At 43.9% G+C, this 21,580-nt stretch overlaps 1 protein-coding gene across 4 annotated transcripts in view; it reads right to left on the reverse strand.

The window, feature by feature from the left end:
• The window catches only part of LOC145344395 (leucine-rich repeat-containing protein 4C-like), a 1,050,741-nt gene that overhangs the window by 221,277 nt on the left and 807,884 nt on the right, over positions 1 to 21,580 (reverse strand). For all 4 annotated transcript variants that reach the window (XM_080191523.1, XM_080191521.1, XM_080191522.1 and 1 more), the window contains one exon: positions 5,923 to 6,050. The gene's annotated coding sequence lies outside the window, so the exon portion shown is untranslated. The remainder of the gene's footprint in view (positions 1 to 5,922; positions 6,051 to 21,580) is intronic.

Raw genomic sequence — 21,580 nt, forward strand, 5'->3', positions numbered from 1 at the left:
TCTGTATTCACTGTGTACCCTGGGCTCTGTGTTCACTGTGTACCCTGGGCTCTGTGTTCACTGTGTACCCTGGGCTCTGTATTCACTGTGTACCCTGGGCTCTGTATTCACTGTGTACCCTGGGCTCTGTGTTCACTGTGTACCCTGGGCTCTGTGTTCACTGTGTACCCTGGGCTCTGTGTTCACTGTGTACCCTGGGCTCTGTGTTCACTGTGTACCCTGGGCTCTGTATTCACTGTGTACCCTGGGCTCTGTATTCACTGTGTACCCTGGGCTCTGTATTCACTGTGTACCCTGGGCTCTTATTCACTGTGTACCCTGGGCTCTGTGTTCACTGTGTACCCTGGGCTCTGTGTTCACTGTGTACCCTGAGCTCTGTATTCACTGTGTACCCTGGGCTCTGTGTTCACTGTGTACCCTGGGCTCTGTGTTCACTGTGTACCCTGGGCTCTGTGTTCACTGTGTACCCTGGGCTCTGTATTCACTGTGTACCCTGGGCTCTGTGTTCACTGTGTACCCTGGGCTCTGTATTTACTGTGTACCCTGGGCTCTGTATTCACTGTGTACCCTGGGCTCTGTGTTCACTGTGTACCCTGGGCTCTGTATTCACTGTGTACCCTGGGCTCTGTATTCACTGTGTACCCTGGGCTCTGTATTCACTGTGTACCCTGGGCTCTGTGTTCACTGTGTACCCTGGGCTCTGTATTCACTGTGTACCCTGGGCACTGTATTCACTGTGTACCCTGGGCTCTGTATTCACTATGTACCCTGGGCTCTGTGTTCACTGTGTACCCTGGGCTCTGTATTCACTGTGTACCCTGGGCTCTGTGTTCACTGTGTACCCTGGGCTCTGTGTTCACTGTGTACCCTGGGCTCTGTATTCACTGTGTACCCTGGGCTCTGTATTCACTGTGTACCCTGGGCTCTGTATTCACTGTGTACCCTGGGCTCTGTGTTCACTGTGTACCCTGGGCTCTGTGTTCACTGTGTACCCTGGGCTCTGTGTTCACTGTGTACCCTGGGCTCTGTGTTCACTGTGTACCCTGGGCTCTGTGTTCACTGTGTACCCTGGTAGGACCGTCCACCTGGTTCCTCTTTTACAAAACCTGTTGCAAACCCCACCGATGTGACATCACACCAATTGGAGGTGGGGCGGGGCTGGGGGTGGTTGGTGATGGAGAATCCCTACGCGGAGGGCGATACAGCGGTGAGGCTCACTAAGTATATGTAATATATGGTAATAGGGTTCTGACCTTTCGCTGTGGGAAAATCGTTACTGGTAGAGGGTGGGAACAATTGGGCGGGGAAATCCCATTTTGGAACTCCCGCACAATATTTTTCCTCATGCCCCCATTCCCAGTCACCAAAAACTGGGATGGAAAATCCCACCCATTGATACAAATACTTTAAAAACTGGACACCATCAATGACTGCTACAAATCATGTGACCTTTAGACAGATTTGAATATTTAGAACATAGAACATAGAACACTACAGCACAAACAGGCCCTTCGGCCCACGAGTTGCGCCGATCACATCAACACCTATCTATAACCCCCAATCCCATAAAACCCCATATACTCATCCAGAAGTCTTTTAAAAGACCCCAGCGAGTTCGCCTCCACCACCACTGACGGCAGCCGATTCCACTCACTCACCACCCTCTGAGTGAAAAACTTACCCCTAACATCACTTCTGTACTTTCCTCCCCGCACCTTAAATCTGTGTCCTCTCGTAGCGACCATTTCAACCCGGGGAAATAGCCTCTGAGAATCCACCCTATCCATTCCTCTCAACATTTTATAAACCTCTATCAGGTCGCCTCTCAACCTTCGTCTCTCCAGGGAAAAGAGACCCAGCTCCCTTAACCTAACTTCATAAGGCATGCCTCCCAGTCCAGGCAACATCCTTGTAAATCTCCTCTGTACCCTTTCAATAGCTTCTACGTCTTTCCTATAGTCAGGCGACCAGAACTGCGCACAGTACTCCAAATGAGGCCTGACAAGGGTCTTATAAAGTTGCAGCATTACCTCCCGATTCCTAAACTCAATCCCTCGATTTATGAAGGCCAGTACACCATACGCCTTCTTGACCACCTCTTCCACCTGCGAGGCCGATTTAAGAGTCCTGTGGACCCGGACCCCAAGATCCTTCTGCTCTTCAACACTACTAAGACTCCTGACCTTGATAGTGTACTCGTTCATCCCGTTGGTTCTGCCAAAATGGACGACTACGCATTTATCCGCGTTGAAGTCCATCTGCCACTTCTCCGCCCAGTCCTGCATCCTATCTATGTCCTGCTGCAACAGGACATAAATAGGATATTTAGTGAATATCCAAAGCCATTTGGGGAATTTACACATCTCTTTGTTTAAGGATGAGCAAACACAGAAGATTATGAAGATTACTGTTCAAAAAATGATTTCTGAGCTAAATCAGTGGCAGATGAGAGCAAACGGCAACTAAAATTGTGCAAGTGTATCCTGATAACTGTCTCAAATTCTCAGCGATTTAACCCTTAAATATGGGATGTGAAAGGATTCTCCACCTCACCCCTCCCCTACCCTCCCCCCCACCTGCCCTCAACCAAGACCCCCGCAATCGGCCTCAGTTTGAAGTTTGCCTGTGAACCGACTTGCTAGCATTTGGAGTATAGGGAACCTCACCACCAAGGGGCAGTGTTGGGGGCTGGTTGGCGGAGGGAAGATGTTCCATGGGGGCAGTGCTAGAAGGTTCCATGGGTGAGGTGCTGGAGAAGTTCTGTGGGGAGGTGCTGGAGGATTCCAGGGGCAAGGTGCTGGAGCAGTTCCGTGGTCGGTGGCGAGTGTAAGGGGAATTTCATGCTGGGAGGCGAGCTGAGTGGTGGGTGGGTGGGTGGGGGGGGGCAGGATGGGCTTTCCATTTTAATATTTTAAACCAGAGTGCCCTTTCTTTTAAAAACCAAAGTACTGAGAACCGTGCCTTCACTTTTTTTTGACAAAGCATTTAAAAATATGACGGTATCAGCTGGAAGTGCAGTGTTAGTCTCTGCTTTTCCCACATGAGAAGACATTTCATAAAAAAAGGCAAAATTCCTCCAATAATTTCAGTCTGAGGCAGTACAAACAATGGGAACGGGCCCTTCGGCCCATCAAGTCTGTACTGACACAAATGCCTCTCTACATACTTAAGGAATGATGTGCTGGCCTTGGAAAGGACCCACAGGAGGTTCACATGTATGATCTTTGGAATGAAGAGGTTGTCGTGTGAGGGACAGTTGAAGGTTCTGGGTCTGCACTCGTTGGAGTTTAGAAGGATGAGGGGGGGGGTTTTATTGAAACTTACAGGATACGGCGAGGCCCTGGATAGAGTGGACGTGGAGAGGATGTTTCCACGAGTAGGAAAAAGTAGAACCAGAGGGCACAACCTCAGATTAAATGGGCGATCCTTTAAAACAGAGATGAGGAGGATTTTCTTCATCCAGAGAGTGGTGAATCTGTGGAACTCTTTGCCGCAGAAGGCTGTGGAGGCAGGGTCATTGAGTGTCTTTAAGACAGAGATAGATAGGTTTTTGATTAATAAGGGCATCAGGAGTTATGGGGAAAAGGCAGGAGAATGGGGGATGAGAAAAATACCAGTCATGATTGAATGGCAGAGCAGCCTTGATGGGCCGAGTGGCCTAATCCTGCTCCAATGTCTTATGGACTTATATATAAACTCTCCATATCCCTCTATTCCCTGTCTATTCATGTACCTATCCAGATGCCTTTGAACGTTGTTACAGATTCTGCATCCATCAGCTCCTCCGGCAGTGTGACCCAGGCATTCACCACCCTCTGTGTGAAAAACTTGCCCCTTACATCTATTTTAAACTTTCCCCTTCTCACTTTCAACCTATGCCCCCGAGTAATGGACCCTTCAACCCTGGGAAAAAGACTCTGACTAGCCGTTCTCACCAAACCCGTCATAATCTAGTAATCAGGTCCCCCCTCATCCTCCGGTGAAAATATTGGAGTTTGGTTCAACCTTTCTTCATGGTCCATATCCTCCAAACCAAGCAACATCCTGTTAAACCCCTTCTGCACCTTGTCCAATGCACCAACATCCTGACGAAGGAGCAGCACTCCAAAAGTGAGAGGTGTTTGCTAACAAAAAATCCTGTTGGTCTTTAACCTGGCGTTGTGAGACTCCTTACTGTGTTTATCCCAGCCCAACATTGGCTTCTCCACATTTAAAACACCATAGCTCAGATTTTGCAGTTGTAATGATAGTAAAACCATCAGCCTTTGCTGTCAGACCCTCATTAGGCTGACAGTGAGTGACTCCTGACTCACTCACATGCAGTTATAGGGAGGAATCAAAAGGCCATTGATAATGGCTTTCCCCACTCCAGTGCTGCACGGTTGATATCCCTGCAGACAGGAATCTTTAGGCAGCACTGGACTGAAGATAACTTTTCCTTTGATGCTGTATTATTGTTGTGAAAAAACCCTGAAAAATAGTTATGCTTTATCAATTATGGTACAACTGCATTTCTAATGGCATTCTAATTGATATCTGTTGCTGCCAAATATCTCTCGCCTTGAAACATTCTATGTTTGTGTGTTGTCAAATATTTCCATTATGATCAAAAAGTACCATAGTGTGCTACGAAACCTTCCATAGTTTTTAGTTCATAAAAGATATTTACTTTTTGTAAAAGGCTGTTTCTGATTTTTCAGTTTCTAACGTGTATGTCCCAATCTTTATTTCTCTCTGCAAAAATGATAAAAAGTGAGGAATTCACATGACATTTTACTTCCTGCTTTATTGTCTGTGAGAATACTACGTTATGACTGGCTGCCCATTCTGCTTGATGATATTACTATTTTGGGATGCCTGGAGATCCCTTGACTTGATATCGAGCGCAACAATGTTGGGAAAGGGACCAATCCACAATGTGGGAATGGCTAGGTCTTTGTGGACAACCGTCTTTGAGATCAGTGGTGTGTGGCATCACTGCGGCACAGGTTGCAAAATTCCAGCCCTTCTATTCCCCAAAGAATCACTCTCAAAAAGACATAAGTGTAAGTAACCAAAGCACTGGCTTTCACTGACAGACAGTATAGGCAGAATTTTCCCGAGGAGAGACTGAGGGATCTAGGGTTGTTTTCGTTGGAAAGAAGGCGGCTAAGAGGGGATCTTATTGAAACATATAAGATGATTAGAGGTTTAGATAGGGTGGATAGTGATAGCCTTTTTCCTCGGATGGAGAAAGCTAGCACGAGGGGGCATGGCTTTAAATTAAGGGGGGGTAGCTACAGGACGGATGTCAGGGGTAGGTTCTTTACCCAGCGGGTGGTGAGGGATTGGAATGCCCTGCCTGCTGCAGTTGTAAATGCGTCTAGTTTGGGGGCGTTTAAGAGATCTCTGGATAGGTTTATGGACGAAAAGGGATTGGTATAGGCTAGTGGGTCATTGTTTTTGTAACTGGTCGGCGCAACATCGTGGGCCGAAGGGCCTGTTCTGCGCTGTAATGTTCTATGTTCTATGTTCTATGTCCCACCTGCCACGGGAATCGTAGTGGGTGGGGGCAGGCCATATTGATCTCGGAGGGGAATTCGAAGCCTTGGGGCAAGTGTGGCTGGGAAGTCCCGCTCTACATTCCTTAACACAAAATAATAACACAAAAATATTCCTGCGACAAATGATTGTTTTACATGTGAGATACCAAATATTCACCAGTACTTCCCTCAGTTGTTTGTGATTTGTTTTGCTGTTTTCTTGTTAAGCAAGAGTATACAAGTTGAGGATTCTGACATGCTGAGTGGTGTAACAAGAAACACAGTTCTTACAGTTCATCTGTTTTACTGGAACTGAGTAAGGAGCCAGGGCTGACACCGGAGAAATGAGCACATTGCCTCTTTAAAATTCAATAAGTTTCATACCTCTCCTCTTCCATACCTTCACTCTTCGCAACAGCTGCTTCCTTCAAGCGTGGGCAGAAACTTCAGGTTTTCAGTGGCAGATAATATCACAACAATTCTTCAAACTCTGGTAGCACTGAGCACCTATCCTGCCTTTGGGAAGACCTGAGTATGAAGAATAAGACAAGTTATTATGTCAGCACTGTGCTTTTCCGTCAAAAACACCAAACAAAACATTTCTCTCTAAGCTTTAAGGAATCAAAAATTGTGTGTTGGTTGTGCAGCCAGAACTGGGGCCACCATCTAACAGTGAGGTTTGCAGAGTTTTCAGTAACTAAATACGCAGGAATATCTTTCCCGTTTGTTGTTCCAGTGGAAATATTTTTTTTCAGGTGCAACAATTTAAATTTATTTATGATGTGGAAGTGGTTGGACTGGGGAGGGCACAGCAAGAACTTTCACAACACCAGGATTAACGTTTAACAGATTTATTTAGAATCACGAGCTTTTGGAGCATTGCTCCTTCCTCACCTGATGAAGGAGCAGTGTTCCAAAGGTTTGTGATTCCAAATAAACCTGATGGACTTTAACCTGGTGTCGTCAATTTATTTACCCACTTTTCACAAGTTCGCTTCTAAACTAAATTCATGAACTGAGTCAGGTCAAACAAATATGAATTAGTATAACAACGTAATGCAAATAGCGAAGCACTGACATTTTAATTACCGTTTATATTAGTATAGTTTTATTCAAGCTATGAGTTATTCACTGGTGGTTTTGTGGTTCAGTGGATGGTGCCCCAGCCGCTGATCAGAAGTTCCTGTTTGGAGCCCACTCAGGACTCCATGTCCAAGAAAGGTGAATAATGTGGTCAAACAGGTTGAATATCAACTTTAAATCCTTCCAAACACACCAATGACTGTCAGGTTAAAGTCCAACAGGTTTACTTGGAATCACAAACCTTCGGAACACTGTTCCTTCATCAGGTGAGGAAGGAGCAATGCTCCGAAAGCTCGTAATTCTAAATAAATCTGTTAAACGTTAATCCTGGTGTTGTGAAAGTTCTTGCTGTGCCCTCCCCAGTCCAACGTTGGCACCTCCACATCACAAATAAATTTAAATTGTTGCATCTGAAAACACTGGAACAACAAACTGGAAAGATATTCCTGCATATTCAGTTACTGGGAGAGACTCCTGGTCAGCCATACTTGATGTGGAGTGACATCCCTCAAGCTGTAAGCACCCTGGCGACAGATTAATGACCTGTGCAGGGAATCACTAGCTATGGAAACAGACAAACATTTATCTTTGTGCACCAGTAGCAGCAGGGAGAGAATTGGAATAAAAGTTTTTCCCACTGCCAATAAAAGCAATCTTTCTAATGGTGGTTCTTTAATATTGAGACTGCATCATCACTAACAATAGACACATATTCTACAAGAACTGAAAAAGAAATGGGTCAAGGAATGGCCACCAAGCCCATTTCTTCAACATGTTTCATCTATTATATCTTCAACTTATTCAATGCTTTGAATGAAACTCTGAGTTTTACATCATTTAGTTCTGTGACCCTCTGAAAAATTTGCATTCCTCCAACTCTGGCCTCTTGTTCATTCTTCACACACTTTGCTGCACTTTCAGTTGTCTGAATCTCAAGCTCTGGAAATATTTCTCTGTACATTTCCTACACTCGCTTCTCTTTTACAAAATTCCTTGAAGCCAACCTGTGTGGTTAAGTTTTTGGCCATTGCTTGATTGGGATATTTTACTCCCTTGATGACGCTTATGTTGATGCAAGCTGTTATTGTGGTAAGCTGGTTGTCTTGACTTTTGTTATATTGTCCAATTGTTCTCAGATGATTTAAGAACTATGTCTACACAAGTGTCCAGATAACCACCTCACTACTGCACTACACTCTGCGTGTTGAAGATGATGTATCAGCCCACATCACATGATGTGATCTGAAAAATGTGACTATTTTAAATTTGCAGGGCCACAAGACGTAACAAATCAATTTTTATTTGATAACTTTTGGTGCTTTATTCTTGATCAAAAAGCCCACGAGGGACAAATCAGATCCAAGCTGACAAGACAGAATCTACATTCCATCTTGGGCTCAATCAAACAAGATCTAAGCTGACGTGATGAGACATGGCACCCCCTCATTTATCTAATGAATCTGATGCTTCATCGAAGATAAAAGGCCCAGATAACTGTTAGAAAATTGCATCGGGGAAGCCTCAGTTTAATCTTATTGGCTACTCTGGGTGCTTACACTTGATCTTAACTGAAAGATGGAGAAGTGATACACAAAACAGAACAAATCAATTCCACGTTCCCAGCAGCACAGAAGCCAGCAAATGGTAAGCCTTGCTACATGCAGTACCTACTTGTAAGATATTGAAGATACTTGCAAAGAAAGACACAAAGACGACAAGTTCACATGTTTGGTGATATCATTGTGCACCGTACCTGCTCATAACATGAGTAAATTATACTATTGATAGCCAGAAATCAGTGTTTAAATAGCACAAATATTTAATGTGGCAACACCATGAAAGGTTGATTGAAGAATCCTTACTGAGGTATACACAGACTAAACAAGGAAATGTAGTTTAGGATATTTAATTCAATGTAAACTCATGTCCAGAAAGTGAAATAAAATGCAGAAAGACAAATGGAGTTGAGAGATAGAGTGTTGTAAAACTCTATTAACAATATAAATTATTATGAGGTTGGCAGAATGTGTTGAAAGTAATAAATATTATTTATTTCTGTTTTAACCATCTCAAAGCAAGCCATATTGCCAGAAAGGTGGCAGATTCAGAGTGGTGTTGTGGTTATAAGGTTATTTTGTTTAATTTAGCTGTGCATGTTTGCTCACCAGAGGCAAACGGTTCAGTTTGAGAATGGACAGGGACAGTTGGTGTTTGGGTCTCGGCACAGACTGCAGCTCACTGGACCAAGGGAAATAAATGTTAATTAGTTAGGCCTGAAGTTCAAACAGAGAAAATACTAACGCCATTGCTCATGACATGGAATGTGAGTGGGTCTCTATTTCCAATTGGGTCTCATGAGGGAAATACAGCTTGAATATCTGCTCTAACTTGCAGTAGGTGGGCGAAAAATAAATCTACAATGATCTTCACAGAGCTTTGTGGCAAAGATAAGCCAGCAGATCCAGCTTGTAAAGATAGGGAATTATAGACCGGTGAGTCTTACTTCTGTTGTGGGTAAGGTTTTAGAAAAAATTATGAGGGATAGGATTTATAGTTATTTAGAGAGTAATGAATTGATTGGAGATAGTCAGCATGGTTTTGTGGAGGGTAGGTCGTGCCTTACTAACCTTATTGAGTTTTTTGAGAAAGTGACCAAAGAGGTGGATGGGGGTAAGGCAGTGGGCGTGGTATATATGGACTTTAGTAAGGCGTTTGATAAGGTTCACCATGGTAGGCTTCTGCAGAAAATGCAGATGTATGGGATTGAGGGTGATTTAGGTAATTGGATCAGGAATTGGCTGGCGGATAGGAGACAGAGGGTGGTGATTGATGGTAAGTATTCGTCATGGAGTTCAGTTATGAGTGGTGTGCCTCAGGGATCTGTTTTGGGGCCACTGCTGTTTGTAATTTTTATAAATGATCTGGATGAGGGTATAGTTGGGTGGATTAGTAAATTTGCTGATGACACCAAAGTCGGAGGTGTGGTAGATAGTGAGGAAGGGTGTCTTAGTTTACAGGGAGACTTGGACAAATTGCAGAGCTGGGCCGAGAGGTGGCGGATGGAGTTTAATGTGGAAAATTGTGAGGTAATTCACTTTGGCAGAAATAACAGTTGTGTAGAGTATAGGGCTAACGGTAGGACTCTGAATAGTGTGGACGAACAGAGGGATCGAGGTGTATGTGTACATAGATCCCTGAAAGTAGGGAATCAAGTAGATAAGGTTGTTAAGAAGGCATACGGTGTCTTGGTGTTTATTGGTAGGGGGATTGAATTTAGGAGCCGTAGCGTCATGTTGCAACTGTACAAAACTCTGGTGCGGCCGCACTTGGAGTATTGTGTGCAGTTCTGGTCCCCACATTATAGGAAGGATGTGGAGGCTTTGGAGAGGGTGCAGAGGAGGTTTACCAGGATGTTGCCTGGTATAGAGGGGAGGTCCTATGAGGAGAGACTGAGGGATTTGAGGTTGTTTTCGTTAGAAAGAAGGCAGCTAAGAGGGGATCTTATTGAAACATATAAGATGATTAGAGGTTTAGATAGGGTGGACAGTGATAGCCTTTTTCCTCGGATGGAGAAAGCTAGCACGAGGGGGCATAGCTTTAAATTAAGGGGTGGTAGATATAGGACGGATGTCAGGGGTAGGTTCTTTACCCAGAGGGTGGTGAGGGATTGGAATGCCCTGCCTGCTGCAGTTGTAAATGCGCCTAGTTTGGGGGCGTTTAAGAGATCCGTGGATAGGTTTATGGATGGAAAGGGCTTGGTTTAGGTTAGAGGGTGATTGCTTTTTAACTGGTCGGCGCAACATCGTGGGCCGAAGGGCCTGTTCTGCACTGTAATGTTCTATGTTCTATATTCTATAAGCCAGCTTGTAAAGATAAGCCAGCAGATCCAGCGTGTAAAGTCGTGGGTAGGTGTTTTGAGAGTCAACTTACCTTAACACTGGAAGTGGAGGTCGGAAATTTCAACTCCTGATGGACCTCAGAGCATTTGCATAAACACAGACTGGGTAAGGCTGCGCATACACAGACATAAACACAGACCGGGTAAGGCTGCGCTTACACAGGTTTGCAATTTTTATATTCTTTGAGTCCAGCACACCTGTGCAGAAAACATGGGTCATGTGGCCTGAAGCGAAGGCAATATCTTCAAGGGAGGGGACACGGAGAGCGGGGAAGAAGATTCAAAACATATGGAATCTTGAGGCTTTATTCCCTCAGTAAGTGTATTTAGTCTCAAACTTTGTCTACTTTAAACAAGACATTATTGATCCATAACTTTAAACAGATCACACCAGGCAATTCGGCATCTCCCTGTAACCTGAACAAGGAGCTGAGGCATCCACTGTCATGAGGTCTGCAAAGAAAATGTGGAGGTTTGTGCAACTAAAAGGCTAGTAGAAAGGTCCTGTTATTGGACAACAAATTTTATGAAATTGGGTGCACAAAATGGAAGCAAACTAAAGCTATCCTCAGAGCCTCTCCACTAAAATCACAAAGTAACAGACACTGATCAGTAGGCAAGAGCATGCTTTTAGAATGCAAATAAGGGCTAGCACATAAGGGAAATTGGACAGGATGGCACCTACAGGAACTAAATTAAAGAACACATTCCCACCCCATCAAAATCAGCACTTCTAAACCAGTCAAACAACCCATGGAGACAGCTAAAATTAACACAGTTAAGGAAACGTCCCTGGCCCTTCAAGCCTCTTGAGACCAATAACACACCTATGGGTCAAACCCCAGAGATTCTAGACCATTGATAACCAACCAGACAAAAACGATTAACACACACTTAAAACAATTGCTCCAATACTCGAAAACATGGAAACAGGATGGCTGAAGTCAAATACTGTAAATAAAGGATTAGTATTTGAAATGCGAAGTTCAGGTATAACTGTAGCCCCTTGTGGGGGAGTCTTTAGAACACTTTTGGGACAGTCCGATTGTATGTCTTGACTGTGCTTCTCCGTCGACGTAAAAAGAAAATAAAGCTGTGCCGTTACTGAACTTCACCCCGAGTCTGTAGTGGTTGTTTCGCCCACTCGCGCTAACAGTGCCCATAGAAAATGTTCATGGAGGGTTGCTGGGATACGAAGGATGTTAAATTGAATTCCAGAGGGCTGTGGCATGCTTTTGGGTTAGCCCCCAAATGATGAATGCACCCTCAAAATTCTTATAAAGTTTGAGGTAGATCCTGGGGGGGGATGGGCAAATAAAAAGTGGAACTGAATCCATCGCATTGTTATAAATTACAATGTTAGGTTGATAATGCTTGCTTTGTTGAATTTTTACATGCAATGAAGTTTGACTTTGTTTAAAAATGTGGAATTGTATGATATAGTTCTTTCAGTTGATCACTGGGTGTTCAGTTTGCCCTTTAGATGTTAACAGTCCTAACCCGGACTGTGAAAACATAAACAGGTTCAAGCTTACTCGGCATGTTCAGTGGATAAGTATTGCCAAATTTCTGCTCTTCGCATTAACTATACATGTGCAGGCACAGGAAGTGACCATACATGTGTGCCTGAGTAATGGTGAGCACTGTATGGATACTTCAACTACAAAATCCCTGCCTCTGTCTAAAAGCAAATTACTGCGGGAACTGGAATCTGAAACCAAAAGAGAAAACACTGGAAAATCTCATCAGCTGGCAACTTTGACAAAGGGTCTTCTGAACTTGAAACGTCAGCTCTTTTCTCTTCTTACAGATGCTGTCAGACCTGCTGAGATTTTTCAGCAGTTTCTCTTTTGGTCCCTGTCTCTGAAGTTACATTTTCAGAAATAGGAAATATGAGTTTTGCTGAATATTGCAATTATTATTTTTTTTAACACTGAGAAGTTAAAGAAATTCACATGATTAATACGCCAGCCACAGATTTGGGCTTTTTATTGGCTTCCACTTTCGTACACATAGGGCAGGATTTTCTATCCACGCACACCCAAGACCAGAAATTCCCACCCAGGTCAATGGACTTTTAAGTGGTCCACTGGATTTCCTGTCCGACCTGTTATGATTCCCATGGCAGATGGGACCAGAAAATCTCACCTGTGGTGGAGAATTTTCCTCTCTTGCCCGTCACGGGTATTGTAGCTGGCAGGGGGCAGAGCGAGGGGATTAAGGGTTATGGGGAGAGGGCGGGAAAGTGGAACTGAGACACGACAGCTCAGCCACGATCTTATTGAATGGCGGGGCAGGCTCGAAGGGCTGGATGGCCTACTCCTGCTCCTATTTCTTATGTTCTTATGTTCTTATGCAAAGACCTGTTGCTCTGATTTTCCAAATTTGAGGTGAGCGCGGACGGAAAATCTCGCCCATAGATTTTAAAGACTTATTCAGCTACTGGGCATTACGGTTGGGATCCTTTCAGCACACGCTGGCATAGTTAAATTTAAAGAGCATTTCATTTCCTGATATTTCTGTCCAATTACAGTTCTTTAAAACGTTGCTTAGACAAAAGTCTGAAAAAAGAGGCAGGCACATTGGATCCCATTAACCTAAAATATGTTTGTGAAAGATATACCGTGAAATTTTTGTGACCTAAGGTTAGTTCAGTATTTATTAGTCTTTATTGGGGTTTCAAGATAAAAATCTGTTACAAATTAGGATTCTGGAGCCTTTTATGATGACAAATGTGTACATTTGTGGGGAAAAAGCTTGTATAAAAAGCAATCACTCAGCTCTGGAACATATTAACCAGATTTTTAGCTTCATATGGCCTTGAAAATGTAAAGTTATGTCCCCATTTATCATAAAATGTAGTTAGACTGATATCACATGAATATTTCATGCTGAAAATTTACCGCAATTTATTGAGGTCTCCAAATCTCTGTGAGATTCAATACACCAAGTCATAATAGAAAGTTTATTGAGGAAAGCAGTGTTGCAAATTCTGTAGAGAAGGAACGGCAGAGTAATTGTACATGAGAGATAAAGACTAAGAAAAAACTACAGTCAGAAGAAACATTGTAAAAGTTAAAAAAGTAAAGTTTATTTATTAGTCACAAGTAAGGCTTACATTAACAGTGCAATGAAGTTACTGTGAAATTCCCCTAGTCACTACACTCTGGCGCCTGTTCGGATCAATGCACCCTAACCAGCATGTCTTTCAGGCTATGGGAACACACCGGAGCACCCGGGGGAAACCCACGCAGACATGGGGAGAACGTGCAAACTCCACACAGAGAGTGACCCAAGCCAGGAATTGAACCCGGGTCCCTGGCGCTGTGAGACAGCAGTGCTAACCACGCTGCCCATTGGGCTCCAATTGTAACTTTGGACCAGTGAGTATCAGGGAAGCAGAAATGAAACCCAGGATATTTTTAAACCCTGCCATCATTTATCGACTGGTTGACTTACCCACCCCCCCAACCCCCACCACCATCAGCCCCCCCTCCCCCCACCCCATTTAGTTGACAGAATGAGGTAGTCAAAAGTGCTGCCCCGGATTTTTGTTAAAACCTGATTACTGGTGCGATACACTGCCATCTGTTTCTCCTGGGTCCAGAGGAAAGCATAAAAAAAGTTAAAGAATTTACCTTTGAAGGTTCTTTCTGGACCAAATCAACCTATCTGCTATCCAATGGGTATTCCGTGGCTATTTCCTGTTTAGGGGATTAAGTTAAAATTGCGATTATGTCCTGCCGACCTCATGTAGGTAGTTTTAAATTCCCAGCCTCCTGATCAACAAGCATTTTGCCTACACGTGACTCCAGCCCTCGAGGATGGGCAATAAATACTGACCCAGCCAGCAATGCCTACACCCCATGAACAAATATAAAGAGAACCCTCACAATCTGAGATCAACTCTTCCCGAACATCATAGCTATCAACAAACACACACAATACTCAGGGCAGAATCTTCCAAGGGGTGGCAATCACTATCAGATCCCCACTCCTCTATGATTTATGTACTTTGCACCAGATCTCCACAATTCTCCTTCAATCATTCTGGACCCCAACCTCTTCACCTATTATATACCTGTTCTGGGAATGCTTCTTTCATAGTTCAGGAATGCCAGGGAAAGTCAGACCATGCCTCCTATTTCCTGCTCTAGCTGTCATATTCCTGTAAAAGCTTAAAGGAGCCAAAACTGCTTTGGAAAGCTATGGAAATAAAGTAAATCTGTAAGGTGTGAATGTAGGGTGAAAGGATGGGGGGGAACGGTGCTGGGTAAATGGGAGAGAGGTTGGGTGGCGGTTAAGCGGCTGAAAAGAATAGGGGGGCAAGTGTGTGTGAAAGTTGCTGTGTATTTTATCATTTTATTTAGATCAGTTTCAGGAAAATAAAGTGAACCTCTTTCCTAGTTAAAGTTAGAAAAATGCATCCGATTGGTTCTTTTATGATCACAGCACAACGGGGCTAAGATAAAGTCGCCATTGCCCTGGATAACCATAAGAACATAAGAAATAGGAGCAGGAGTAGGCCATCTAGCCCTTCGAGTCTGCCCCGCCATTCAATAAGATCATGGCTGATCTGAAGTGGATCAGTTCCACTTTCCCGCTTTCTCCCCATAACCCTTAATTCCCTTGTCTATCAGAAACCTATCTACCCGTGACTTCAATATATTTAGCGAGGTAGCCTCCACCACTTCAACAGGCAGAGAATTCCAGAGATTCACCACCCTTTGAGTGAAGAAGTTCCTCCTCAACTCCGATCTAAACTGCTCCCCCCCTTATCTTGAGGCTGTGCCCTCTAGTCCTGCTATCCTTTCTAAGCGGGAAGAATTTCTCTACCTCCACCCTATCCATCCCCTTCATTATCTTTTACGTCTCTATAAGATCCCCCCCTCATCCTTCTAAACTCCAACGAGTACAGACCCAGTCTATGTAGGCTCTCTTCATAGTCCAACCCCCTCATCTCCGGTATCAGCCTAGTGAACCTCCTCTGCACTCCCTCCAAGGCCAATATATCCTTGCGCAAGTGCGGCGATCTTTTCCTTTAGAGGAGGAAAGCTGACTGGTGGTGATTTGACCTGAAGATCACCTCAGGCAAGGGGAAAGGCTGAGGAAACCGAGCCTTTGTGAATAACCTCAGTGGGTACAGGCATCTCCCTGCATCAGAAACCAGGCATCCAACCGTCTAAAGCTCTTCACTAATCACTGAATTGGCAAGTTGTCCTCTTTAAAACAAAAACCTGGTGTGGCCAAATGAAGACTGGGGACAAAGGGGAGCCAGTTGACCCCTCCTCGCCTAGTTATACCTCTGTCTGCAAGGCATCAGTCAGTACCTTGTAAGTTACTGAGTAAGCTCCAACAACACTCAAGGAGCTTGACAACATACAAGACTGAACAGACTTGATTAGACCATAAACATACACTCTTCCCACCACCGAAGCACAGTGGCAACAGTCTATGCCAACTACAACATGCACTGCAGAACTCAGCAAGGCTGTTATGACAGCACCTTCCAAATCCTCAGTCTCTACCAGAAGGACAAGAAAGTAGATGCAAGGGAACACCACCATCTGCAAGCAACTCCTTCAAATAACACACCATCCTGACTTGGAACCATATTGTTGTTCCTTCACCGTTGCTGGATTAAAAAGCTGAAACTCCCTTACAGCACCATGAGCATACCTCCTGCTCAGGAACTGCAGAGGTTCAAGAGAGTGGCTCACCCACTCTTCATCAACGACAATGAATGTAACAAATGGCCAGTGCCACTCACCTACAAATTAATTCAAAGGTCTTATAAGACTGTGTCGCTTTATTACGGGACCGTTAAAAAAAGACTTAAATTTCACCTAGCGCTTTCATGAGTTTGTAATGTCCCAAAGTGCTTTACAGTCAATTAAGTGTCATTGAATTGTTGTTCCTTCTGAAATACAGCTGTCAATTTACACAAACTGTATAATTTCACAAACAGTCATGAAAGAAATGACAAATTGTCTGTTTTTGAAATAGGGGGAGGGGGTAACTGTCACCTAGAATTCACTGCTTTTCTTTGCACTGTGACATGCACCTTTCACAAACACAGCGTCTGGGTTTAACACAATCTCAGCAAAAGGGCATCTCCAACAGTGCAGCAGCCCCTCAGATCTTCACCCAAGTGTCAGCCTGGATGACAGCTTCTGCTTTCTTGAGTGGAAGTTGAACACACTGAGCCTTCTGACTCAGAGGTGAGATGCTCTGGCTGAGTCAAGGCTGACACTTACTGCACTCCCTAGCTGATGCCACTCTTGAATCAGTTAAAACTGTGAAAAGTTGTCACAGAGTTTGCTGATTCGTTGATGAGGAGATTAAAACACCATCAGTTTTCAAAACAACTGACATTCGAGATCAGTTTTGTATGGAATGACAAGCAGCGTCATTGGCTATCTTGCATATCTGTCTCATAGAATCCCGACAGAACAGAAGGAGGCCTTTCAGCCCATTGACTCTGTACTGACCACAAACCCATCCAGGCCGTATCCCTATAACCCCAAGCATTTACCCTAGCTAGTCCCCTGATACTAAGAAGCACTTTAACATGGCCAGTCCACCTGAGCTGCACATTTTGGAAATTGGAGCATCCGGAGGAAACCCACACAGACATGGGGAGTTTGTGCAGACTCCACACAGATAGTGGCTTATGCTGGGAATTGAACCCGGGTTCCTGGCACTGTGAGGCAATGCTATGCCACCGTACTAAATAATGATCGCTGTGTAATGATTCTGATTTTTATATAAACAATATTTCACGGTAAAATTGATTAACATCAACATCATTATTTGAATTTGCTGCATTGCTTTCACAATTTCTATGCTTTTAGTAGCAAGATTCTGGAATTATTGTACATGAACGATGAGCATTATTTTGACTTTTGATCTTTTCTTCATCATTTTTAATGATCTGAGCCTGAATTCTGTCCATCTGTTGTATTCTATCCTTGGAACCTAACTCAGGTTTCACACATGAGCCACTTACTGCAAATGAGCTCAGGCAGATTCCTTTCCTCTTATTTCCTTCATGGTTTTTATCTTCAGAGTATCTGCCCTTAAGTGAGCAGCAATGAAGGCTCCCACCTACCCTTACGATGCTGGCACACTCATTAGTGACTCCCCACCCCCACTGGATTTCCAATTAGAAACAGTAAAACTACAGCACAAACAGGCCCTTCGGCCCACAAGTTGCACTGAACATGTCCCTACCTAGTAGGCTTACCTATAACCCTCCATCTTACTAAGTTCCATGTACTTATCCAAAAGTCTCTTAAAAGACCTGATAGAATTTGCCTCCACCACCACCGATGGCAGCCGATTCCACGCACCCACCACCCTCTGAGTGAGAAACTTACCCCTGACATCTCCTCTGTACCTACTCCTCAGCACCTTAAACCTGTGTCCTCTTGTGGCAGCCATTTCAGCCTTGGGAAAAAGCCTCTGAGAATCCACTCAACCAATACCTCTCATCATCTTATACACCTCTATCACGTCACCCCTCATCCTTCGTCTCTCCAAGAAGAAAAGACCGAGCTCTCTCAACCTATCCTCATAAGGCATGTCACCCAATCCAGGCAACATCCTTGTAAATCTCCTCTGCACCCTTTCAATGGCTTCCACGTCCTTTCTGTAATGAGGCGACCAGAACTGAGCACAGCACTCCAAGTGGGGTCTGACCAAGGTCTTATAAAGCTGCAGCATTATCTCCCAACTCCTAAACTCAATTCCTCGATTGATGAAGGCCAGTACACGATACGCCTTCTTAACCACATCCTCTACCTGCGAAGCTGCTTTGTGCATCCTATGAATCCAGACCCCAAGATCCTTCTGATCTTCCACACTGATGAGAGTTTTACTCTTAATATTATAATATGTCATCATATTTGACCTGCCAAAATGAATCACCATACACTTATCTGGGTTGAAGTCCATCTGCCACTTCTCTGCCCAGTCTTGCATCCTATCAATGTCTCACTGCAACTTCTGACATCCCTTCACATTATTCACAACACCTCCAACCTTTGTGTCATTGGCAAACTTACCAACTCAACTCTCTACTTCCTCATCCAAGTCGTTTATAAAAATCACAAAGAGCGAGGGTCCTAGAACAGATCCCAGGGGCACTCTGCTGGTGACCGACCTCCATGCAGGAAAAGACCCATCTACAACAACTCTTTGCCTTCTATGGGCAAGACAGTTCTGAATCCACAGAGCAATGTCCCCTTGGATCCCATGCCCCCTTACTTTCTCAATAAGCCTTGCATGGGGCACCTTATCAAATGCCTTGCTGAAATCCATATAAACCACACCTACTGCTCTTCCTTCGTCAATGTGTTTAGACACATTCTCAAAAAATTCAATCAGGCTCGTAAGGCATGATCTGCCTTTGACAAAGCCATGCTGACTATTCTTGATCATACTATACCTCTCCAAATGTTCATAAATCCTGTCTCTCACAATCTTCTCCATCAACTTACCAACCACTGAGGTTAGATTCACTGGTCTATAATTTCCTGGGCTATCTCTTCTCCCTTTCTTGAATAAAAGAACCACATCCGCAATCCTCCAATCCTCTTGAAGCTCTCCTGTCTCCATCGATGATGCAAAGATCATCACCAGAGGCTCAGCAATCTCTTCCCTCGCCTCCCACAGTAACCTGGGGTACATCCCATCTGGTCCCGGCGACTTATCTAACTTGATGCTTTTCAAAAGCTCCAACATATCCTGTTTCTTAATGTCTATATGCTCAAGCTTTTCAGTCTGCCGCAAGTCTGTACTACAACCATTAAGATCCTTTTCCACTGTGAATACTGAAGTAAAGTATTCATTGAGCACTTCTGCAATTTCTACTGGTTTTTACAAACCTTCCCACTGTCACACTTGATAGAACCTATTCCTTCACGTCTTATCCTCTTGCTCTTCACATACTCGTAGAATGCCTTGGGGTTTTCCTTAATCTTATCTGCCAAGGCCTTCTCATGACCCCTTCTGGCACACCTAATTTTCTTCTTAAGTTCCTTCCTACTAGCCGTATACTCTTCTAGATCTCTAGTATTACCTAGCTCCCTGAACCTTTTGTAAGCTTTTCTTTTCTTCTTCACTAAATTCATTACAGCTTTCGTGCACCACGGTTCCTTTAGCCTACCATAACTTCCCTGTCTCATTGGAACGTTGCTGTACAGAACTCCTGACAAATATTCCTTGAAAATTTGCTGCAATTCTTGGAGTGGGGGGTCAAGCCCAATCCTTCTGGAATAGAATTCAGTCAGAAACTGGAATATTATCATTGAATCTGTGATCAGTCTGGACAGACATGAGTATGTCAATCGATGGCTATCAAATATCCTCTCCCTGCTTCACTGAGACTGTTCAGAGTGGAGTTTACGCCCTACATCCGATGTCACAGAGGTCAGAATGCTTCTAATATATTAAAGGTTTATCCTGGCAAAATTTAAATCAGAAGTTGCTTTGTAAAAATTATCAGCAAGCTGAAACAGCCTACTCAACCAGAACTTCAATTTTATATCTGATTTGCAAACATTAAAGTTATGCATAAAATTTGGACTTCTTCAGTCACCATAGAAATTAGAGGTTATGTGGGATAGACTTTGCGCGGTGGGTGCAGCCCGCCATTCTGGTGCAAATTACATTCAAAATTATAAGCAAGTTGGAAACTGACTTAATCCCCCTGATTTCCATTGAAATTCATGTGTAGAACTGAAAACACAAAATACCAGGAACCAGCGTCATCAGAATTCTACATATAGGCAGATGTGGAGTTGCACACAATATTCCAAATGTGGTAAAGTTTCATAAAGCTGCAACATTAAAGTTAATTTATTGATCACAAGTAAGGCTTACATTAATAGTGCAATGAAGTTACTGTGAAATTCCCTTAGCTGCCACAACCCGATGTCTGTTTGGGTCAATGCACCAAACCAGCACATCTTTCAGAATGTGGGAGGAAACCAGAGCACCGGAGGAAACCCACGCAGACACAGGGAGAATGTGCACACTCCGCACATACAGTGACCCAAGCCAGGAATGGAACCTGGGTTCCTGGCACTGTGAGGCAGCAATGCTAACCACTGTGCCACCCCTGAATTTGTTAACTTGCCAAAGGCTCCTTCCTTCCTAAAGGATTGAATGTGATAGAGCCAGTTTTACTTGCCTCCATTCAGACATAAGTTTTCAGGCAAGTTTCGGAAAACTCATTGCCCAGTAATTAAATATGAAACAGAATATAACTTTTCGGCAAAAAATCCTCGTTGAAATTTTTTTAAAGTTGACCTCCTTTCCTCACCCATCCTTCCCAACCCACTTTCATTAACACCAGAAATGTGTTGGTTGGGGGGTGGATTGGGTCAGATTTTGCTATTTTCAATGATTGTGTTATGGTTTCCTATGATGAGATTATGGCTGTTTGTATTTAACCTCTCCCACTCTCTAACCCATTCATGATCCTCACTGCCATTCCACTCGCACCTTCCCCTGTCCCACCTTTCCTCATCAACATAAAACACATCACATTTCCACCTCACTTTGGTTCTGAACGACAGATACATTCAACTCAAAACAATAAATTTTATTTCTTTCTCCACAGCTGGTGTCAGACCAGACCAGAGTTCTTCCAGCACTTTTTGTCTCTATTCCATGACACCCTAGACGTGTGGTTGATTTAACAAGCACAACTCATATGAACTTCTACCTTGTAGAGCACAATGCCTGCTGTACACGTGGTTCCTGTAAGGATCAAGTTGATTTCTTATCTGAATTGAAATGATATTTTATCCCCCATTGCAGAGTGGGAGCAGTGGGACTCTCATCAACTTTTATAGAAGCACCATAGAAAGCATTCTTTCTGTTTGTATCACTGCTTGGTATGGCTCCTGCTCTGCCCTCTACAAACTGATGTGAATGTAGCCCAATCCATCACACAAACCAGCCTCCCATCCATTGACTCCATCTACATTTCCCGCTGCCTCGAAAAAGAGACAGCATAATTAAGGACCCCACACACCCTGGACATTCTCTCTTCCACCTTCTTCCATTA

Source organism: Carcharhinus amblyrhynchos, chromosome 6 (assembly GCF_965287045.1).
Source record: "Carcharhinus amblyrhynchos chromosome 6, sCarAmb.v2.hapA, whole genome shotgun sequence".
NCBI classification, from domain to species: Eukaryota; Metazoa; Chordata; class Chondrichthyes; order Carcharhiniformes; family Carcharhinidae; genus Carcharhinus; species Carcharhinus amblyrhynchos.